Source organism: Adelges cooleyi, unplaced genomic scaffold (genome assembly GCF_023614345.1).
Source record: "Adelges cooleyi isolate 19-005CV unplaced genomic scaffold, UGA_ACOO_1.1 ACOO_flye_CR_arks_rails_tigmint_CR_PRNA_2, whole genome shotgun sequence".
NCBI lineage: Eukaryota > Metazoa > Arthropoda > Insecta > Hemiptera > Adelgidae > Adelges > Adelges cooleyi.
Window position 1 is genome coordinate 4,341,829 of NW_026095860.1, and position 22,833 is coordinate 4,364,661.

The window sequence follows — 22,833 nt, forward strand, 5'->3', positions numbered from 1 at the left end:
CGGCAACTAAATTAAAATGCAACCAATAATAGTGATTTTATGTAGATACAACAGTAGGAATTACACAGATACACATAAGAACACCTCGTACACACACACGGACTGAATGCCAAGTTCTATTTTCTAAGGTCCCTTTTTGCAATTAACAAATCAAATATATTAATTACGTGCATTGGAATATATAGAAGAATACATAAGTGTGCTTTATTTTGATATGTACTTTTAGATTTGTTTCAAAAACAGGTGTTAGGTGTGTAATATAATTGGATTTATTAAATAAGAAAAAAATGTACATCTATACGTCACTACTATTATAGAAATACTTTTGTAGTAACAAAAATAAACAAACAAATTAAATTCACTTAAACATCTAACGACGACTTTGTTATCTGAGTTTACCAACATGTATAAAAAACAGATTCATAGTCGTATGTCTGTATCAACCGACTAGAATACCTGTTGTTTTAATAAAGAACTGAATTGTGTATTTGTTTGTTTTTGGTCTGTATACAATTTATAAAGGTCAAAAAACTAGAAAACCCGTAAATAATGTTATTATCCGCTTAACTATGGCACTTGAACTTTGTAAACTTTTTAAATAATGAAATTAAAGCTATTTTTTATCGCGAGAGTGAGATCGGAAAATGTATTAGATAAAGTGTTTGCAAAGTAAAAACCCATTTGGAGGAAAACCCTAAAAAAACAATAATGTAGACAGAAAAAAAGAAGCGTCAGTCAGCTGTTTCCGAAATCAATCAATCAAAGAGTAACCATTGTGTTCTGATGATAGCTGTTAACTTGATTCCAGTTAATTTAACAGGATATTTTATTGTAGTGTGTAATAACATGACAGTATACTATTACCGGTATAGTTTAGAAGGCCTCGCGTCTTGCTTTGGGGTAAACGGCCAATCGAAGTCAAGACATCTTACCCAGACGATATAGAATACACAGGGCGTATAAATGTAATATTCATAACGGTTGCATTAAATCTAAACTTTACAGTGACATATCCTACCGAGTGTTAGTATTTTCAAACAATTTCGTGGAACTACAGGCAAATTTTACATTGTGTGGGCATAACCCGTCAGCTTTTGTTATCCGTCTTTTAAAAAGGGCAACACACACATTTTTGTTTGCATGTGTAACATGTTTCAGGAAACACATTATTACCTACTCTGCTGCTGTAAAGCACTAAATATTTTACTATGTCACACGACCAAAAGCAAGAATGTCTGTTTTACGCCACCGCACCGATAAAATGCTTTCTCTATCTCCGTAAATAAATTGCAGTGTACATACATGCATACTTGTTGAATTTATATATGTCAGCAGAACCGGGCAAAGATTTATGTATGTTTATTGTTTTTATCGCGAAAAATTCCAAAAAAGCGAATTGTCCAATACAATGCAAAACTTTCGTTAATTACACAACTAAGTTGATTCGAATTGAACCTTAAAAGGCTCTTTGTTTTTAAATTTTTTTTACATTCGTTCACTCAACCGAACACAGACAAGTTTCAAACATACTGAAACCTACGCAGAGAATTACTTCTAGTGTGAATGTATAGTACCTAATAGTCATCTCAAGTTATTTATAGCTATGACTCGGTAAGAGTTTTTGTTTGTCAATCTTGTGAAAAATACGGTGATCCGAGCAATATTTGCTTGAAGCGCCCACTCTGGCGGCTTTAATGGCCGATTTTTGTCATTTTGGAATATCTTCTTAATCGCGTTGGGCAAAGTATATTTACTAAGATTGCAAATTTTGAACCATTGTAAAAAGACCTCAAGTTCAAAAAAATGTAATAAAAAATTGCGACAGTGATTACTTTTTAACTGTTCCTTCTTAACAACAATACAACAAACAAATAATATCTAAAAAAACTCACATGTCAGTATGACTTGCAAACGACGGCTTGATTTCTCCAGTATTGACTAAAAGCGAGATTTATCAGAACGGGCAGTGGTGGATTAAAAGTTTTCGACTGACAGAAATATAATCAAAACACGTTTTATACGAAACTGTATAGCAATATTGTATAATTGCTTTTGCATATAATACGAATACGAATATATTATTACATATTATCCAGTACATATATCCAAAGTTCCGCGACAAACGCGTCTTTGGCAAACTTTTAGCTTTTATTCGAATGTCTTCGCTACGAATAATATGTTATTATTTTATAAACAAAAATACAGACACACTCACACATACACACATTCACTCAAACTACGAGTACATGTCTATATGTTGTTATGAAATGTTAGTAAAAGAAGTAAAATTTCCAGGCAGAACTCCGGTAAAGAGTCAACCAGCCGTGTAAATACGCCTAAAGCATCCTTTGGTGTTCGTACAGACACGGGTAACGAGAATATACGGTACCGCGTTTCCTTCTTCTTCGGCAGATGTAACCAAGACTATTACACAACACCGCCGGCTTCTTCGACGTTGCCTTAATGATGACAATAATGTGTCTGTGTCGGATCGCATCCTCGTTCAGCCCAGGGGTTGAATTAACCGGTGTGCTACGCCTCGGTCCACCGGTCTCGTATCAAATAATAAATAGGTATTCACTCGTGAAGTTTATTTACCAAACTACACTAGCCTCGAGTGTTTAGTCACATATCGCCAAAAGACTTGTGGAAGAACGTTGCCCGCGCTAAATAATAAAAGAAATAATACAATAATAGAGAATTCGATAAAGTTCAGGGTACAGTACCCGCATAGATGTCTCCTGTAAGGGTTGAAATACTCCAAGCATGAGTTTTGCGGGCACCATATTCTGAATTCCACATTGTTACAACTCATATTTACAGGGTGATCAATTTAGGGGGCAAGATATTAAATTTCTTTTATAATAATTTGTAGTTTTTCTTTTTGAAACCGATTTTGTTCATTTTTTTTTACAGTTATACGCAAGACATAAAGTTATCAAATATATGTATATTACCATTTTTAGTATTCAACCAGAACTCTTTTCAAATTTTGAAACTTAAACGGTAACGTATATATATATATATATATATATATATATATATATATATTAAATTCTCGTGTCACAGTGTTTGTAACAAAACTTTTTATAATATTACATGGCCACTTGTTATACCTATGCAAATAGACAATAAGAGAGTATAGAGAAAAATTGGGAAGGAGCTCCATTAAAAATGTAGCTTGATTTTGGCAAATTTTTATAGACAAATGCAAACCGATTGTTTCTCTTTATCCACTCTAGATGATTTGGAATAACTCAAAGCTATAGAAATTTTATTTGTTACAACATTTTTTGTTATTTAAATTTCGAACATGTTACATAAACGGTGCTACACTCGAAACGTTTATTGGTAGGCATGAAATATGATATTAAATGGTTATCTGAAACATAATATAGTTTGATTGTCGACTAAATGTAAGCGGTAAGCCGAAGTAACCAGCTAAAGTAGCCGTGACTATTTGAAATCTATTTGGTGGGGTTTGACATAAAAGTTATACGACGGCTTCCGGATATAGTGTTTAACAGTACTGCGTTGCAAGCAAAATTAGCTATCAAACCGTATAAAATAGTAAAATATCTAGTAGACACAATAAGCTGGCAATTTCCGCTCTGGCAGTCTGACATAATAACAAATTTAGGCGTAATGTATATTTTTACGACAGCTGAGAGAAAGTACAATAAAATATACTTGAATTTTTGCTATGTATTTTTTATTATATAAACCGCCTTTTGCACATTTTATTGCTGTTTAGAGTGGGCGTATTACTGTTATCATAAAACACAACCATGTTATATTATGTTGTTCGGATATTTGACGTTTAGCAATTTTATTATATTTCTTATTTTTTTTTTTTACGGCGCTACAAAATTAAATATAAGATAGTACGACATAGCATAACATGTCTCCATTAAAATAATTACAAGTCGGTCTAGTTTTATCATTTTTCGCCTTGAAATTATTATTTGTATATTTATTTTTCAAACAATCTATTAAGCCATTACCATATTATTATTGTGTCTAATTTATAATACTTTGCACGGTTATATACTTAATTTAATTATCGAATTAAACAGTTAAATCCGAATGTTATTAAAATAAAAATATATTTTACGCCTAACATAATCGTTTTTAATAAGCATAAATCCGCGTATGACACACGACGTGTCATACCTAACTCACTGTATTTCACAATTTAATTAAAATGTATCACAAAATATGTACAATATACAATCAACCGTAAACCTACCGCAAAACTAAGAAAGCCAGGTTAAAGCACATGTTTTTTTTCCACAAAAATTACTATGAAAAACCTTAAATAAACTATCAAGACATTAAATAGACTAATAACTAAAATGTTTTTTTTGGAAAAATGTAAAATGACAAAAACAACAAAACATGACTAATGAAAATAATCTAAAGTTGTACTTCTGCTGTGTTCTGTTTTGTTTGAAATATATTTTTCTTTTGTTCAACAAGTAATTATCTGAGCCTTTCCTTAGAAATGTAGCGTTTCTTTTGAGATATATAATGGTTTTTCATGTTTATGAATGTTTATTTTAATCTTTATAATCTATTATTTTCAATTCTGTTGAAAAGCAATTTAGTTACTGTTAACAATTATTATTGAAATTAAGATTAACAAAAAAAAACAACAAAATGTATTCAAACATTACTACAGCGAAGTTTAGAGAGTATTTCAACATATAAAATAATAAATTAAGTTACAATCGTTAGGTAGTAGATTAAATTTCATTTTCATTGAAAACATTAATTTAATTTGGCGGATAAATATTTTTTAATTATATTCCTGTCAACGAAAATTACAAATATTTCTTATTAACCCTGTAAACAAAAAAACTTAAAGAATCGTAAAAGAAACCTTTTTTTCGTATTTTATTTTTAATTAAGAATAGTAAATATTCATAATTTACTTTTGATTGTTCGCGTAGCTTTTGTTTTATATTTACTTTGATATTTCTTTAAATAAAATATAAAAGAAGCGTGATCAATTTATATCTTTTTTACAACATCTTGTATATAAATATATATACAATAATATACCATTCATTGTCCAATGTCGTTATTGTAACAATTAAAATGATTTAACAGTTGGATAAAACATTTTTTTTCAGACGGTTATTTATAATTGGTCATGGATTTTTCGTGAAATTGTTTTTTTTAAGAAACGCTAACAAAAGCATTTATTATTTTGAAATGTAATAAAAAAAATTTCTGAGAATTTTCCTGTTTATAACAGAATGAAATATTTCTATAGGAATATAGTTCCGCGCCAGCAAAATATAATATTATGAAAATGGTTCTCAATAAAACGAGCATAAAGGTTTATTCTAATTATATAGTCATTTAAAACGTCATTGTCCACAATTTTAGGTGTAAAATAATTACATTAAAAAAAGCGATGACAATATTTTTACAAGATTAAATTGTCATAATCTGTTTTTGCATTGTTTTTTTCTGAGAAATCCTAAATTGTTTTTTGCGGCTAGAATGTCTTTTACCAGCGTTTCTTGAAGATGTGTCGTTATATTGAATAAACGCAGTTGGTCAGTTTTGTTTCAGTACTATCGAAGAGTCATATATTTTTCCAATAATTATTTTCAAAAATCTAATCAGTTGTGGAGGAATAAAATTTCAAATACTGAAAATCAAATATTTATACTTAAGGAAGACAAAGTTGAATTCTATTTCGAGTAACATGTAATATGTCGCTGATGTATCAGAATGAGTGTAGATAATACATTTTTACAAATGTAGATAGTTTTATTACTACCAGTTTTACCGGTATACTGAATATACATTTAATAATTGTTTTCCAACTTGAACTTTGAAGTAATTTAATAAGACAACTGGCGGAGGTGCTTATAACTTCGGTGTAAATAAATGTTAATTAAGAACGCCGAGAAGGGTAATAATGTATCCTATTAGGATGGGGAAATAATTAAGAGCCGTCGTGTGTAAACGAATTTGTGAAAAGCTGTTGATGCAATTGCGAATCCGTTTATTCTTGGTGTTAGTTTCAGACGGACAAAGCAGAAAGGTAGAAGACATCGTGCCGGTGATATGGCAGGGAAGGCGGGGGCAGTTGAAAGACGGGACAAAAACTCGAGAAACAGGTGTTCGTGAGAAAATTATGCGAAACTTTTCATTACATTGCTAATGAATTAAACGTGCACAAACGATAAATAATTCGAATAATATATTTTCAGCAACTCGTACCAAACACACGCACGTCTTACTATTGTATTTATTTCAGTAATTCTCTTCTTTTTGGTTTTTGTATACAACTTGGATTAAAGTTACACGTGTGTTTTTAGAAAAAAAGTCGAGCCCTAGTTTCGACAACAGTATAAATAGTGTTCACGACTAATAATAAAAAAAAAAAAATACTTACTTAAAACTAAAAATAAATGTAAAAAATAATTTTGCATTGTAATCAAGCGCGGAATATTCAGCTAAAAGTTAAAACACATCGTTTTTCGAGTTGGATGCTCGAAAGGGGTTAAAAATTATAAAAAGTAAAACCTTTTGATAGGTAAGAATTTCGCACAAACCAGTTTCACTGTAAGTTATTTTTTGGTTATTATATATTTTTTTTTTTTTTTGGTGATCAGTCAAGTTTTTAATTTTTTGTATAATGGTCGAGTTGTCAACAATACGTGTAACATAATAGTGTGTAACATAGTAACTGTGTTATAATAATTATATTATAATGGAGTGATACTTCATGACGGGATAACATGAAGCTTTGAGAACCAAATAGGTTCAACACAGAATACTATACATAGTTGGAATAACTTAATAAATAGTAACTGAACTTCTAGTTGTCAGAACTGTTTATTTAGTTATTTCATCGATAAATTTATTGTGTTTATCAATATTAATGATAATTTTAGTTAATCCAACTATATTTAACTATAACATATAATGTATTAAATGTATTATATACATATAATGTAGATTTATACCCAAAACGTTTAAATAGATTACCATTTCCCCTCCAAAATCGAGAAAAAGCCCTAAAAATCAACACATTTTGGATCTTAAAACTAATTCCAAAATTGTATGGAATATTTAAGAAATATAGTATCGATAAACGTCAATATTTATATATACATATATATCATTTTGTATTAATAATAGGATAGGGGAGGGTGTGTCCAAGATTGACCACAATAATTGGAGCCTGTCAATAATCGTTCCTAACTTAAATTTTCTCTAAAGAATCAATATTAATTTAACATCGGAAACTATCCTAAATATGGGAGTTTTACTAATGTACTTGTAAGACTTGAGCCCAACCCAGCTACGCTACAACATGCCACTGTATATCTATATCTATTTTAGAGATATGTTTTATGGAATGCTATGTGAACTCTTCTACACGAGCCGCCGTTATTCATTATTTAACAATGACTTTTGAACTATAGTTTATGCATAATGTAATATATCAAATGCAACATAACGTACACACGAGTGGGAATATAATAAATGCTAACGGATGGCACGGCTCGACACTTATTTTTTTTTTTTTTACTTCAACAACTGCCAATATAATATACTTTTTTTTTATGTGCAATCATTCTCAATTCATTAAACTCGAGAGATTTTTAAAATAGTGGCTTTATTTTTACCGCCAAGAACAATAGCAATGTTAACGTCTTATGTTTACGGATATATTTTATTGTTTTTGTGTCGCGACTGCCGTTGGAATAACAAACTGGTCTAACAATATTGCGAACCGACCGAATTAAAAAATAATTAAGTCTTTTATTTCCACAATGGCCGAATAACAACAAAAGCAACCGCTCGACAATCTCGGTGAAACTAATTGATATATTTTGTTCAATAGGTGCGCGTGATGTAGAGTGACAAATAATTGAACCGCATAAAGGACGCGCCCCAGAACAGTTTTGTATGCTACACTTGTGTGTGTGTGTGTGGGGGGGTATTTTTTTATTTTCGTTTTTATTACTCTCTCGTTTTAACGGTTCGCCCTTATATTGGCTAACGGCACGTGAATTGAATAGATTATTATTGTCCGGCTACAGCGGTCGTCCAAGTACGGTCGGGTCCGGGGTTAGACGAAGGAGCCGGTTATTGCGGACGATTTTTATAAACGGACAAGTTAAATAAAATGTAGTATTATCGAGGTACACTGTGTTCCGTTCGGTCAAAACCAAATTGTCTACCGTAAGGCAATTTCATTATAACATAAATTTCATAATAAATACACAATGTGTATAGAACCTCGTGTACAACAAATACGGACTTTGATGTTGCCTAGAAGTTCTGCTACCGCACGTACAGGGTATCCAATCAACGTGATACACCCTGTATGAATCCATATGGCATGACATGCAATAATAATATCGTATTCGTTTGCTTTGGAGTCCTTCAAACCGTTATTATTATTATTAATAATATTTCCATATTATTTTTGTCAACGACCGTATCATTTAGAGCGTTCTGGCTGATCTTTCCCGTATACTTCCCCATAGAACGACAAAGATAAACCGGATTACATGTAGACATATGAACAATATATATAGAAGTTTAATAAACGAATTCCTGAGATAATTTTGAGCATGTATCCAAACATAAAAGAGATTTCGGTAGAAATGTGAGATAAATTGTAAAAGGAGCGCAAGCACTTTTATTTAATTAATTTAAAAAAGGGTATCGTGTTAATATTTGAATACGTTTAAAAATTGTATTTTTATTGTTAAATTCGTACTTTGAAAAAAAACCTAGCGCAATTTTGTTCACAAAATTCACATTGTACGCGTGCACAGAATTACAAATATATCAATTAAAAACGACTTTTAAAAAATATATTTTGGTCGGTATAAATTAAAAAAAATATATATTTAGTACGTTTTTGGTAAGCGTTTAATCACTGCTTTTAATTTGAATATTAGTCCTTGTATGTCACAAAACTGAGCTAAATAAATATTAATTAATTTCCCGCTTCGTCTCGGGGAAGGGATTCCCAAATTGTATTTACTATCAATAAATTGATATTACCTACTGCGGTAACAAGACTTACAAGCATTTTACATACCCATTTAATGATTAATGTGTAACTTTTTTTTTAGAGCATTATAAACATAATTAAATACTTGCGATCGAATTGTTCAACTATTAAGACAAATTTAAAATTACAAGAGCGAAAATATACTTGCATTACTTGTTGAAATTGTTTAACGAACGGATAATATGTTTCTACTTGATATATTAAAATAAATGTGTGTAAATTAATTGTATCTACTCCAAACGTTATCTAACAAAACACCCAACAAACATAAAAAAGATTGCAATTTGTAAAGTTGTGTCAGAGTGTAGAGGCAATTATATGAACCACTAAAAAAGCTATTGGTGCATGTATATATTTTAAACTTGAGCAATTGGGCCTTAACGAATTAACAAGTTTGATTTAAGGTTCATTTTTGTCTTACAAGATATGATTTGTATTTATTTATATAATATCTAATTAACATAATACATTACAAAAGTAACTATTTAGTTTGTAAAGTAACTTAAAAACTATCAAATCAATTTTTAAAATGGAGTGAAACGGGTTTTTTTTTTATCTTAACATTAAACTACTCCAGTTAATTAATTATTCAGTATTATTTTTAAACTGAACTAAGTTAAAACTCAAATCTTCATACTTGAATTGAATGTATAAGTTCTATACCATTAAGCATTATTTGAAAATATCGTTAAAAAGAGTTCTCTTTAAAATTCCATACAAATTATTTTGACCCATTCAACCATGACCACAACTTATAATATAAATGAAATATCAGTTATTTCAATACACGAGTTCTTTGTGAGAAAAAATCAATTTTTAATGAAATTTTCAATGAGTGAAAAAGCATAAATTCTATATATTATTTATGATTAATACCTATGAATAAGCAATTGCAATTAATTAACTGGACTACAAGGTTGGGCGTGTACAAATTCATACATTTTCTTAATAATAATAAATATATAGGTAACATTATTCGCTATGTTTGCTAGAGCTGATTTTACGGTGCCGTTTCATATCTTGTAATGTTTATTATACAGATATATCTACGCGTATTGTTGCGCTTTTTGTTTTTTTTAGCAAGTTCTATTTAAAGGGTTCGTTTGGGAGAGAACTCGATCTCCGGTCTACGTACACCTTTGTCCGTCAACAACGAAGTCCATGACAAAAAAAAAAAAAAGAGACCATTCTTTTTTTATCCGGCTTCATTATTAAAATGGCGTTTCCTTTAGTTATAAATTTGAAACCTTTTGTGTTAGAACGGTATCATTATTATTTTTTACGAAATCACAATTATTATAATAATAATAATTAATTTTTTTATAATTAATAGTCTGTTCGACGATACGGAGCACTTATTAAGAGAAAAACTCAATTTAGTATTAATTTTTTTTGGAAGAAAACAAGAATAATTATACATCTCTACATCTACCTGTACGGGGACTCTGTGAGAGTTATTCATATGCCTTGTAATAAATCATTGTACAACTGAATTTCCGGTTTTCAGATGTCGTGTACACTTCACCCACGAATAAAAACGATACACGGGTCAGCTACCGTTTGCCCTTAACATACATTAGGTACTTAAAGGCAAATAGTAGCGTGACATAATCTATGTATATATGTTATATACATTAGATACTTAGAAGTATGTCGGAGCAGGTTCATAGAGGATCTGTGTGTACATGATAATTATCGGTACAGTCGAATTCGGTATGATTAACTACAGCTTCATTAGCACCGCCGCTCAGACCTTTAGCAAAGCTAATACCGTAGGTATTAATTGCCGTACGTTTTAGGGCCATTGATCACACTTTGAACTACTTAACCGAGACGGAACGGTCTATTGGCCTAATCGTGTGGATGCGTTTGGTGACCGAAACCAGAAAAAAACCGAAAATTAAAAAACTAAAGTTAGAGATCGAAAGCCGATTACGTTATATATAAATATTTCTCACACAACTTTCCAACTGTTAACCAAAAAATTACGGTTCAATTAGTATATGATTTATGTTATAACTGTAGTCCTTACTGTCATTGAGCTTTGATCAATGATAAGAGGGTTTTCATTGCTTAAATATATATTTGACTCGACTTATTTTGACAACGATCTTGAGACATTTTTAATATTATTCCGTTTGAGATATTATTTGGTTTATTTCATTTTGAAGTGTTATTAACAAAAAATATAAACCATAATACTTGACTTGTTGACATGTGTGTGAGTAAACGCTCAACTCGAGTCTGAAGCAGCTCGGGTGTGATGCTACAAAAAAGAAAGGACGGTGGGCGATATGAAGAACTGAAAAATTTATTACATCATTGACATTCTCGCGAATGCTCGTAATAAAAATTACAACATCTTCCAAAGAATCCTAGCGCGTGATGTGCTTCTATTGAAAACGTATTAACTCCACTATACTTGCCTGTGGGTTATACATTTAATGTGTCGTTGGTATTTGACCGGTCAACGGAGCAAGCGCAACGGAATAGGTGGACGTCAAATGATAATATGTTGTGGAAAAATATCAAATAAGTTTTAGAAAACCATTAGGCGTTAAAATTAAAAACAAGCAATGGTTGAAGACAGCGTACAGCATAAGTGCAAGCATAAAAGGAAAAAAATATAGACCATTGTTTTTCGATTGGGTTTTCTGGAACACACGCGGTATTGTGGAAATGCTAACAGGCAATTAGATCCATTGCCGTACAGCTTCAACAAATACTGCTGCCAAATGTGTTCAGAAAGAAGAATTAACTTGCCCAAATGTGTTTACTGTCTTATTTTAGTATATCGTTTTCTAATTAAATGTAGTTTGTCCAAAAATGTTGAACATCCAATTTTCCTGCGACAAAATAAATACCGAATATAGCATAATGTTTTATCATTAAAATCATCAGAATCCTGACCTGTACTTAAAAATGTTTAATGCTAAAAATTAAAATTGGATGGATTTACAAAAAAATAATTAAAAAAAAAGTAAAACCAAAACTTGAACCAAATACCGGTGAAGGAATGGTAGTTTAATTCTATCACTTTGTGTTCATTGACCACTATAAGCTTAAATTTCATGTCACCATTTTTACTATCTCTTTTTTTGTTTATAACAATAAAAATATTTTATTTTATTATCAAACGAAAACGATTTTGTTTCTATTATTTGTTAATTTCTTCAATATAAGACTATAATGACGCTACTATCTTACGAGTTGTACGTTGAGAATAATTAATCCGGGGTAGTTACGGTTCACCGGTAATGAAAAACCGACTCTTAATAAATTATTCCATTTCATTTAGGTTTAAACGGCACTTAACCAATGGCAGGCAATCTTGTAACTGCTCGGGCCGTAGTCAGGGGGATCCGTTAAATAAGTAATGCGATCTAGATGCTCTGCCCTCCCTCTACTTGTACATTTGTTTACGTGTAACCCAAAACCCAATTTATATATATATATATATACAATATATTGGATTTTGCAGCGCTCTTATTGAAAGTAAATAGCTACTTATTAAAAAGCCCAGAAGTCGTTATTAATAACTAAAATAGCGGAACAAATTTCATAATATACATATATATATATATATATTTTTTTTTTTTTAACGGTTGAATGTGTTTAAAACTCGAATAAAGAAAATAATATGCTTCATTTTCATTTAACTTGTACGATTGTGGGTAACCAATAAAAAAACTTTGAAAACATACCCTTTTTATCGACGTCGAACACTGTGGTGTCAGGTGTGTTTCTGACACTTTAATTGTCGCTTGCGTTCAACTGTAAAAAACATAAAATGTTGCTTAACAATCCATTGAACGTCAATACATTGTAATATGCATGTTATAATATATATTTTATTATACATGTATATCGCACAAAATAACTTTGTCAATCAAAGTTAAATCATACACATTTCCAAAAAAAAAAAAATTAACATATTATTCGTTTAATGTAAATAACATAAACAAATTACATTCGAAATTTCACCAATAAACAATAATTGCTTACGCAATCTCAAGGAACATGTTTTTTTTAAATTATATGTACACTTACAATAGTTTAATATACAAGCCGCCAAATGTGTCGCATTTATTAATTATTTTAGTATAAAATTATATACATTTAATTTCTACTGTATAATTCTGTTATAACCCGATCTCGGTAGAAGTTTAAAATACAATTTTAATGAGTTAAGTTATTAAACTATACACAGCAAGTGAAACTAGACTTTCGAAGCCATATAGAATGTGTTATAATTAATTTCAACTATTCGGGCGATGGAAAATATACTTGACAACATTTAAAACAACGTCAAAGAAACTTTAGTAATATAACAAACTAAGTTATGCCAACGATAAACGACCTATGAAATTTTTTCTTATAGTTGCATTTTCTTTACGGTTAATATTATTATATTTTAAGATAAGTACTCTGTTCTACTAAGTAATCATTAAAACATAGATTCATTGTTTATTCACGGTTTGCTAAAAGGGGTAAACGTTTGTTTAGAGTTTTTATTTTAAATTTAATATTTACTATAATACTGTTGATAAGGTTATTTCATAAAATTATAAAAATAGTTTTAAAAAAACCTATGAAAATGATACTTGACTAGTTTAATTTTTTATATTACCAGAAAAAATTATATTTTTACTTTTGCTCTATCTGAGAAAAAAAATAATGTGATTCGAAAGTATTTTGCTCTGTGAATATTACAGTTTTAACTTTGGGGTGGGGAATACGGTTGTATTAAAACAAAGACATTGCGGCGATACAAAACAAGGGACAAGTGTTTTTCATGTAAAAAATATGGCCACCGCATTTAAGTGTGACGTTTAGCGCTCAATTTAAAAGCTCCAGATATAAAATATGTTTTATTTTTTTATGTTTTACCAGAGGCCATTTCACGTTTTCCACGCACGACTGAAGTGTTAAAACGCGTTAAGTATTTTTTTAAAGTATTTTAAGTAAACCGGGATTATCCCATTACGTATAATTGGATTGTAAATATATCTCGGTAAATTTATTTTAGTCATATTTTTAATTTTTTCCTTAATACGTTTTGCATGTTATTCACATTAATATGGTAAATAGGCTTCCTATAAAGGAAATTTTCGGGAAAACGAAATGGTTCTTTGTCAGAAACCATAATCGTTTCTTGCAAAAATGTGAGTTTTTAAGCATGGTACTACATACAATTTCAACTATTTTATAATTTGTTTACTAGATATTACAACACTTATTGAAATGTTATTACCATCACTACCACAATAATTTAATTTTGCTGTTTAGTATTATTCTGTTTTTTTAACAAATTGTTAATAATAATGTATTGTTAAGAAAAATACACTCATTATATTATATCAATATAAGTTGGGCTGAAGTTTACTTGGAAATATTATCTTAAAGTAATGATTAAAATAATATTTGCATTATATTACAACAAGGTTCAGCTGCTTTCAACGTTGGTTAGTTACTTACAGTAAGGGTACACGTATACTTTTGTTAAACTGCAATAAACATTTTTTCAATGTGCTAACTGAAACAATTGGAAATTTTATATAATAATAAAATGTTATATATTTCTATTTGGTTGGTAGCGGATATTACTATAGATCTAATTTTGCCAAAATATGAAAAATGATCACTCTGAACCCTTAGAAAAGGTAGTTTTGACCTATATTTTGCTGCTTATAATTAAAGAACTGCAGGTAATGAACAATAATATGTTGTGTGTTTTAATTTAATTGGCGAAGTTTAAGAGTCAAATGTTAAACAGGAGGATTAAGTTATGTCTAAAACATATTCATTAGCAAAACACTGTGTTGACTCATTGTTGAGTCTATTTTTGAGAGTTTTTTAGTAAGGAACGGAAAAAAAATAACAGCAATATTTGAAAAATTGTATTACAAACAAATTGTAATACACTATATCGGTAAAATAACTCAGTAGTTAATGAATTTCTACTGATTAAATACTAAGGCGGGCTAATTTAAGCATAAAATGGGACAGTTTCTTTGTTTTATGGGAGTAGGCGAGTTAAAAATGTTATTACATTACAAAGTTCGACCATTAATTTAGTGCGTTCATTTTTAATGAACACACTGTATTTTTCATTGAAAAAACAAGTTTTTTCTACTGTCGGAAGTATTTTGGTTTTTCATTACCTATTAATATTATCACTGCGTCGAAACCGTCGCGTCGTTAAGTGTTTTAACAAAACGTACTGCATTAAAAGTACCAGTTTACTTAAATTATTTTACTATGTCAATGTAAGTGTGTGATTTAATAATGATTGAAATATATCGTTTTCCTCTTTATACTAGTATTAAGACTTTCCAGATTTGCTAGATGGCAAGAAAATACAAAATACTTGCATTTATAAAATAACAATTAATCGTATTTACTTTAAAAAAATGTAGACTGCTGTTTTTAAACTTTTAAATCTCAATTTCCAATAAAATAAACGAAAAACTCTCAAACCATAATACAACGTTTGTGTGCTTGAGTATGAAAATAATCTATAGATCGTTTGTTTGTTTTCCATTAATTTTTTCATCCGCTATTCGTTTTTATTTCCAGGCCTAAGTTACTTTAAGATTTAAAGCTTGTCCATGCTTCCGATTGATCACTACGTATTAAATGGATAATGCCGTTAAATGAAAACGATGAAAATTTTAATCATTCTGCAGCTCCCTCTTATTTAAATATACACACAGCTATTATACCTTTGAGCTTGACCAAAAATAATCACCTACCATAGGGAAAAATGCCTATAAGAGTTTTAATAAAGTCGTTTAAAAATGCAATATATATATTATTATAGAACTTGGATAGTACAGAAGGTTATAATATTGTCTCGTGGTAAAGTTTGATTAAAACTTTGACGTTAAATTTATAGATTAAAATTCATCAATTTTGTATCCTTCGGGAGGGTCGTTAAAATGATGTAATCGCTCTCTACCTCTTGTATGGTTTTCAAAGTTCTTAGGATAGTAAAACATGGTAACAATGATTTTTTATTGTTACAAATCTCTTAACTGTAATTAGATAATTTGGTCAAGAGTTAGTGGGATAGGAGAACAAAAAACCGCGTACGGCCAAAATGGGTGGGTGTGGATAAAAATAGAAACAAATCGAATAAAAATAAAACAATTAGTCAGTGTAATAACATAGGAGGTAAGAACACACGGAATAACCTTTTTAAGGCTGTGGGTAGAAGCCTAGTAAACTCGAACTTAAAAAAAGAAGAGAACTACTTTCTCGTTGACTTATTTATAGTAAAGGCGAACTTGGTAATGTTTTTACAACTAAAAGGTCTCCACTTAAGACACATTCAGTATTTTTAATTAACAATTTTTTGCTTCTTTATTGATCCTTTTTGCGTTTTTTTTATCATTTTTGTGTTTTAAAACACAGAGGAAACCGTATAAACGGAAAACTTTCCTATGTTGTTTTCAATTACTATAGTACTAAAAACTGTTAACTGTAAAAAAAATAGATTAAAAATATTTATGGAAAATATTCAATTTTAAGACTTTTCCGCACACTGTGCAATGTGCATGAATAGCATTGTTAGTAGTTTTCTTATCGTTAAATTAGATTAGATTATACTTATTGCGTTTATAATCTGAATTGGACAATTAGCAACAAAATGTACAAATTTGTATAGATAATAAGGAATTATGTACTATAGCTTTCAAATGCGTCGAGGGCGAACGAAATCGTCTCCTTGCTTATCTGGCTAATCAAATAATTGAGAGCTGTACTAATTATGTTCTTTCTTACAAAACTTATGCTGCTTGTCGGGCTAATGACGTCAACAATATTAGTTTGTCTTCTCAACGGCTTTCTTCTCTAAAAAAACCCGGACTTGAGGGTTGCAGAGTTGGATAAAATTTCAAATATAAATAATCTATAAAATAGAACACTGAAATTTTATGCCTATTTTTTAGCCTAAAAATTATTTTTTTGAATCCTAAAAATCCCGGATTTTGCCCAAATGTACAGAGTATATTTACCATTATGGCTAATTTGGCAGAGGTAACACTTTAGCCTAGTCTCCCAGTTTCGCTCTGACACCTTATATACAACTTATATTTTATAATTTTTACAATACATGTGTAAGTAGTTGAAAAACATTGATCGCAAAAGTGATAAAAAATAACAATTTATTTTTCAAAGACATTATAGCCTTATATACGTTTGAGGCTCACATAAGAGTACACGGCTGTGCTTGTGTTTTCACGTATGTTTCAGTTACCATAGAAACAAGTATCTCCTGGATGTTGAGATATGAATATCCTTTAACGATAATTTATAGACGTGAGCCGGGAGCGACGAATGTCCTAGACGTCTACGGTTAAACTTAACGATTGAGTTACGGAATAAGTTAAGCTTGTTAAACCGCAGTTGTTGATACATATAATATATGTTTGTATGTGCTTGCAAAATTCCCATATTTCATAATATGATTGTTCCGTATGAACGAATGGACGAATTTTCTGTCTATGGTGTTCCGAAAGATAAATATAAGTTTATGGTATTTTTGCTACTGTATAATACTGTAAAATTCCATATATTTATGATTTTCAGTATTTTCCAGGGCGCAATCACTTCTCGAAACTTAAATGGAAACGGATAAAAAATCAATAATTTTTCTGAAAATGATGTCTGGTTGATAATCAGTTTTGAATAATTAATTTTAAAGTTTAAATGCAATTATTCATAACTGGTCACTGACTAGTCAACAATTTTAGTCAGCATTTCAAAAGTTATCTGACGGTTTGTAATATGTTCAATTTAGTACAAATACTTATAAAAAATTACATTATTAATAACACAAATATTTCAATAATAATTTACAATTATTTAAATCGTTTTACAAAGTCAATATTATGCAGATTTCACACGGTAAAACTGACAAGAATCTAGATGAGCATTTGATTTTTGGCCAATAACGCAAATAACGGTTAGTATACATGAAAAAGATAACATCAAAGTAAGCGATTGCGTGATTTGTCTTACGCCGGACCAAGGCCGGTAATAAAATGTACTTGTCGCGTTAAGGAGTTGTCATTACTTTCAGGACAATGTTGTTGGTCAAACGTTTTCGTTTGTATATTTTGTTTTAAACGTTCATTATAATAATATCCGGTCCCAACACGGTTTGGCACCATCATATATACTACAGCTGCAACGTTAACGGCCGCCGAATGTGATAAAAAATTCTGCTGCTTGGGCCTATATATTCTAAAGTGCTGTGAATCTGAAAACGGCTGCCATCGCATTTTTATTATCGTCGCACCCCGCACTATTTTGGAACTTTTCCAATAAATGACAAGCCGTAGCAAATTTTTTTATCTGGTCGAGCAACCGTGTTACCGGGTATAACACAAGAACTTAAAGGGGAACTCTCGGCTACCATGGGCTGAAACGATTTTCTTATGGGCATGATCAAGGCAAAAAACTGTTACAATAATCTAAAACCATTGAGACGTCAATGTTCAAGTTCTCAAAATAACAAAATACGGAACTTATCCGTCGGGGCAAAAACTAGAAACTCATATAGGTAATTGGCAATTTCAAACTCAAATCCTGACTCTCCGAACATAATTTTACACAAGCAAAACATTTGAAAAAAAAAATTAATAAAGCTTTTATATTATTACACTAAAACCTTTTACAGGTAACCGTTTGCAATGAAACGATAAAAAAACAATATTTTTAAATTATCCATAAAAAACCTAATCATACCCAACTAGTGTCATATCTTACTATATAATCGAACAGGCTAAAGCTGTAATAACTGAAAATGACTTTACGCTAAAGCACAGAACGTTTAACAATCATAATGTAATGTCCAAAAACGAAAAATCTACTCAAAACAAAAAAAACCCTAAATAATAGAAAAAGTTCCCGTTAGAATAAGAAAACGATTGTTTCTGACATTTAAGACAATATTGAAAAAAATATTTGGATTTATTTAGGCTCAACCTTGTAATTTACATTTATATCTGAAATATTTGGCTATTAATTAAGTACACTGTTCTCGCTTATTTTATTCTTAAGTATTTACTATTTACTCGATTTTAAAAATCTTCACAATACATAGGGGAAAATATAGTTAAGTTCAACTAAGTTCAATGATCTTGGAACGCATATTGACAATCATCGCATCGGTTGAATGCACAATCTCCAATCTTGTGGATTGATTTTAGTTTCACCAATGACCTTATAGCTACTTTTTACGTTTGCCCAACTGATTTATACATTGAATACCGTACAAAGCTTTTGGAATACGTTAGACAACCTTTAATATGATATAATAAAATAAAATATATAAACAAAAGTGCGGTATAATATCTATAACGTCTTGTATGAAAAATAAAATATGAAAAAAGCAATATTGTTCATTGTTCAAGCCATACTGAGCGAGAAAGAAATAAGAAAATAGAAGCTTTTTTTATTGAAAATGACAAACATATTTATCAATAATTACAAGGTGATTGATCGGTATAATGCCAAAAAAAAAGTACATACTTGTTTTTATTACAACTGAACGCATTTCGTTTATTTTCCGCTGGCGGGGTGGAAAAACGCGATATTTTCTCTATTGATTTTTTGGGAGAAAAATTATTACATTCGTTATCTTTATAAAATATAAAACGACTAACCTTTATCATCGCCAATTTTTCGGGTTGACGAACAATGACTTTGTGCGCGTCCCAACTGACCCTCTAAACTAATATACAACTCCTCTACACGCGATGCGCTACTACAATACCTTAGCTATGGCAAACACGCTGTATACTTTTTATTTATGAAAGTTTAAGCATTTTATGTTTGTTTCGGTTTTTTTATCGATTTCGAAAATACCTCTGCGACCGTAACCGAACAACTGCACCGTTCATCAAATTTGTATTCATTTTTATAGTTTTAGTTTTAGTCCGAGTGCTAGTCGCTATGTTGGTACACCGATTGTGCTTTTCGAGAAAAATCTTTTATTAATTATCTTTGTTTTTGTGGTTAAATGACGTGTGAAACACCTTTAAAGAAAATGAACGTGAGAGAAACGAGAGAAGAGGAAGAAAAAAACAATTTGGTTAAAAACCTTTTAAAAGCCAAGCCGGACATTACCGCGTTAATACGTTTAAGTTAAGTAAATAACAAAATGAAAAATAACTTAGTTATTTTCTTGGTATAAATAATTGAATCTTTATCTTAACTTTTTATAAATAATTCGATAATTCATTTTTCGATTTTTGTATTAGCAAAAATGATATATTATTACTCTAAATTCAAAGACAGACTAAAAACACACACTTCCTGCTGTCCAAACTACTAACGAATGATAATTCGGAGCCAGACTCAAGGTAAGTGAACGGCTGAAACTGTACGTCTTATAACCGCTTGTCCGCTCTACTATATCAACAGAGGAGCCAAGCAGAATTAATAGTTGTCTTCTAAACATGGGTGGTAGGTAGGTGGTAGGTAAATAGAATAGAACACGGGCCGTTGTGGAAAGCGACATGAACACTGATCGATCCACGTGTATCCGAATAGTCGCGGCCGTACTGGAAGCCACTTACACACAGGAAACCCGTGCAAAACAAATAAATGTGAATGTGTCAAAAAGAGTAATGAAATGCCAATAAATTCAACGTAATAGCTATTGTTTTGTAAACACACTAATCCGATTGTTTATCGCCAATGCGAATATGTATGGGTTTTGTATTCCTATATTTATAATATAATACTTGTTATTTCGGATGTAAGTTTTCGCTTAAGTTTTAACAACGTGTTTGTGTTATTTGTATATATATATGTTTAAATATAGAAATACAATAAATTGATACACCGCATCATAATTTTCGGTAAAATAATAGGTAATGTTATCATGATGATATTATAATCCCGGTCGTATATGCTTCAACGCGACCATTAATCGTAGTGGTCAACCCGTTTTGTCAATATTATTATCTATCTCTTACGGCTGAAATAATTTCGGGCCTTTCACGCGAATGAACACTGAGCACCTGAGTGTCTGTATAAACCTATCTATCCACATGCCGATGAATTTAAATTATAATTAAACACTTAATTTTTATTCGTAAACGATTGCACCATTTTATGTTGTAACGATAAATTAAGATCAAACCGGCAGTGGAAAAAAAATACATCATTATAAAACCAATACATTTTTTCAGCTATCGCATCGAAGTTAGAAAACATCTAAAATAGAGGAGATTATAAGCGTATATAGCTTATGAAAATTTCTTATATAGATTAGAAAACTGTTTACTTTGTTATACTTTAAAAAATAAACAATAAAACTTATGATACAACCAATTTATGAGTTACCAAACAATATATTATACTGTCGCTACAATATTGCTAATTTCCAAAAGCATTGTCCTGGTGGCATAAGATTTATTAGATCGCAAATGGATATTTTATTAATCCATAAATATAGACCTTTATTGGTCATTATTATGGTGAACTACCGATGAGAAAGGTTTAAGTCCAAAAATATGTTTTTTTTTTTAAAATCATAGATCTTGATATATGAACATTCCTTTATGATCATTTGCGCATATATATCAATATAAACTATACAATATTACTTTTGTGGAAATTCAGCGAAAAATGCATTATAATATATTGCGTTAAATAAAATAAAACGCCATTTTTTTCATGTCTTCTTTAGGTTTATAAAAATTTCTTTAGACATATTTCTGTACTTATGAATGGAAATAACTTGATAACAATGTGTTTTTTAAGTAGTTACTAAATGTAAAACTGGATCATCAAATTTACACTTCTATTGTCTATATTGCTATACAATTTTTAATTTTTACAGAACGTATAATATACTTAACTGTACTGGCTATAATTATTGTTTTCAAAAATAAAAAATAGATGATAACTTAAGTATGAACTCTAACAACCAACAATTATTGTTCAAATCGTCCCGTTGCTTAACCCTTTACGTCCGAAGTTAATTTTGTTTTTTTTCATAATTTCTAATGTTAACTACTTTCTATCCCAGTGTTACCACTTGGTACCATCAAATCTCTTGTCAGTATATATTGGTAACGCTAGGGCATAATTTTGAAGATTTTCGTAGTCCTAGTTTTCTTTCGTTCAACTACACGGGACGCATTTCATAAGCTTGCAGGTAAAATGATGTAACAAAGTGTGTGTCTTCATCTATATCTATTAGCACTACCTTTACGTTATATATATATATATATATATATATTGCACCATTCTATGTCGTGGTGATGCTCTACTGTCGCATCGCCATCTGCTAATCGATATGATTTTTTTTTTTTTTTTTTAATGAAAATGAATATAGACATAGTGTTTTTGACAATATCACGCTGTTCAACTAAAAATTATTTATACTATGTAAATACACCAGAACAGCGTGTGGCGCTCTGTTTTTGCGACCAGGAGCTTAATAAACAAACCGTCGGTAAAACGAGAGAAGAGAGAAATGCGCCTGTCGTCTAATCAATCGACCTTGGAAAACATTACTTCACTTTTTTTTTAATGTATTTACTTTTTTTTATTATTAACCGTCGGCGCCGCCACTGTAATCAAAGGCGGTTTAAAGGTTTTCGAGTTCGACCGTTGTGTAGTTGTAGGTTTTTCGCACGTACTTTACCGTCAATCAATCATCCGAAAACAGGTATGCAGTTGGGTACCAAACGGACGTGTCTTCTATAGTTGTATTTGGAATTACAAAAGCGACATTCGTTTTGGACTACCCA

At 30.4% G+C, this 22,833-nt stretch overlaps 1 protein-coding gene across 6 annotated transcripts in view; it reads right to left on the bottom strand.

Moving 5' to 3' along the window:
- LOC126833707 (ras-related protein Rap-2c) overlaps positions 1 to 22,833 on the bottom strand; it is a 91,582-nt gene that overhangs the window by 33,646 nt on the left and 35,103 nt on the right. For 4 of the 6 annotated variants that reach the window (XM_050565195.1, XM_050565197.1, XM_050565196.1 and 1 more), the window contains exon 2: positions 12,763 to 12,832. The exons of the other annotated variants lie outside the window; for them this stretch is intronic. The gene's annotated coding sequence lies outside the window, so the exon portion shown is untranslated. The remainder of the gene's footprint in view (positions 1 to 12,762; positions 12,833 to 22,833) is intronic. 6 annotated transcript variants of the gene reach the window in all.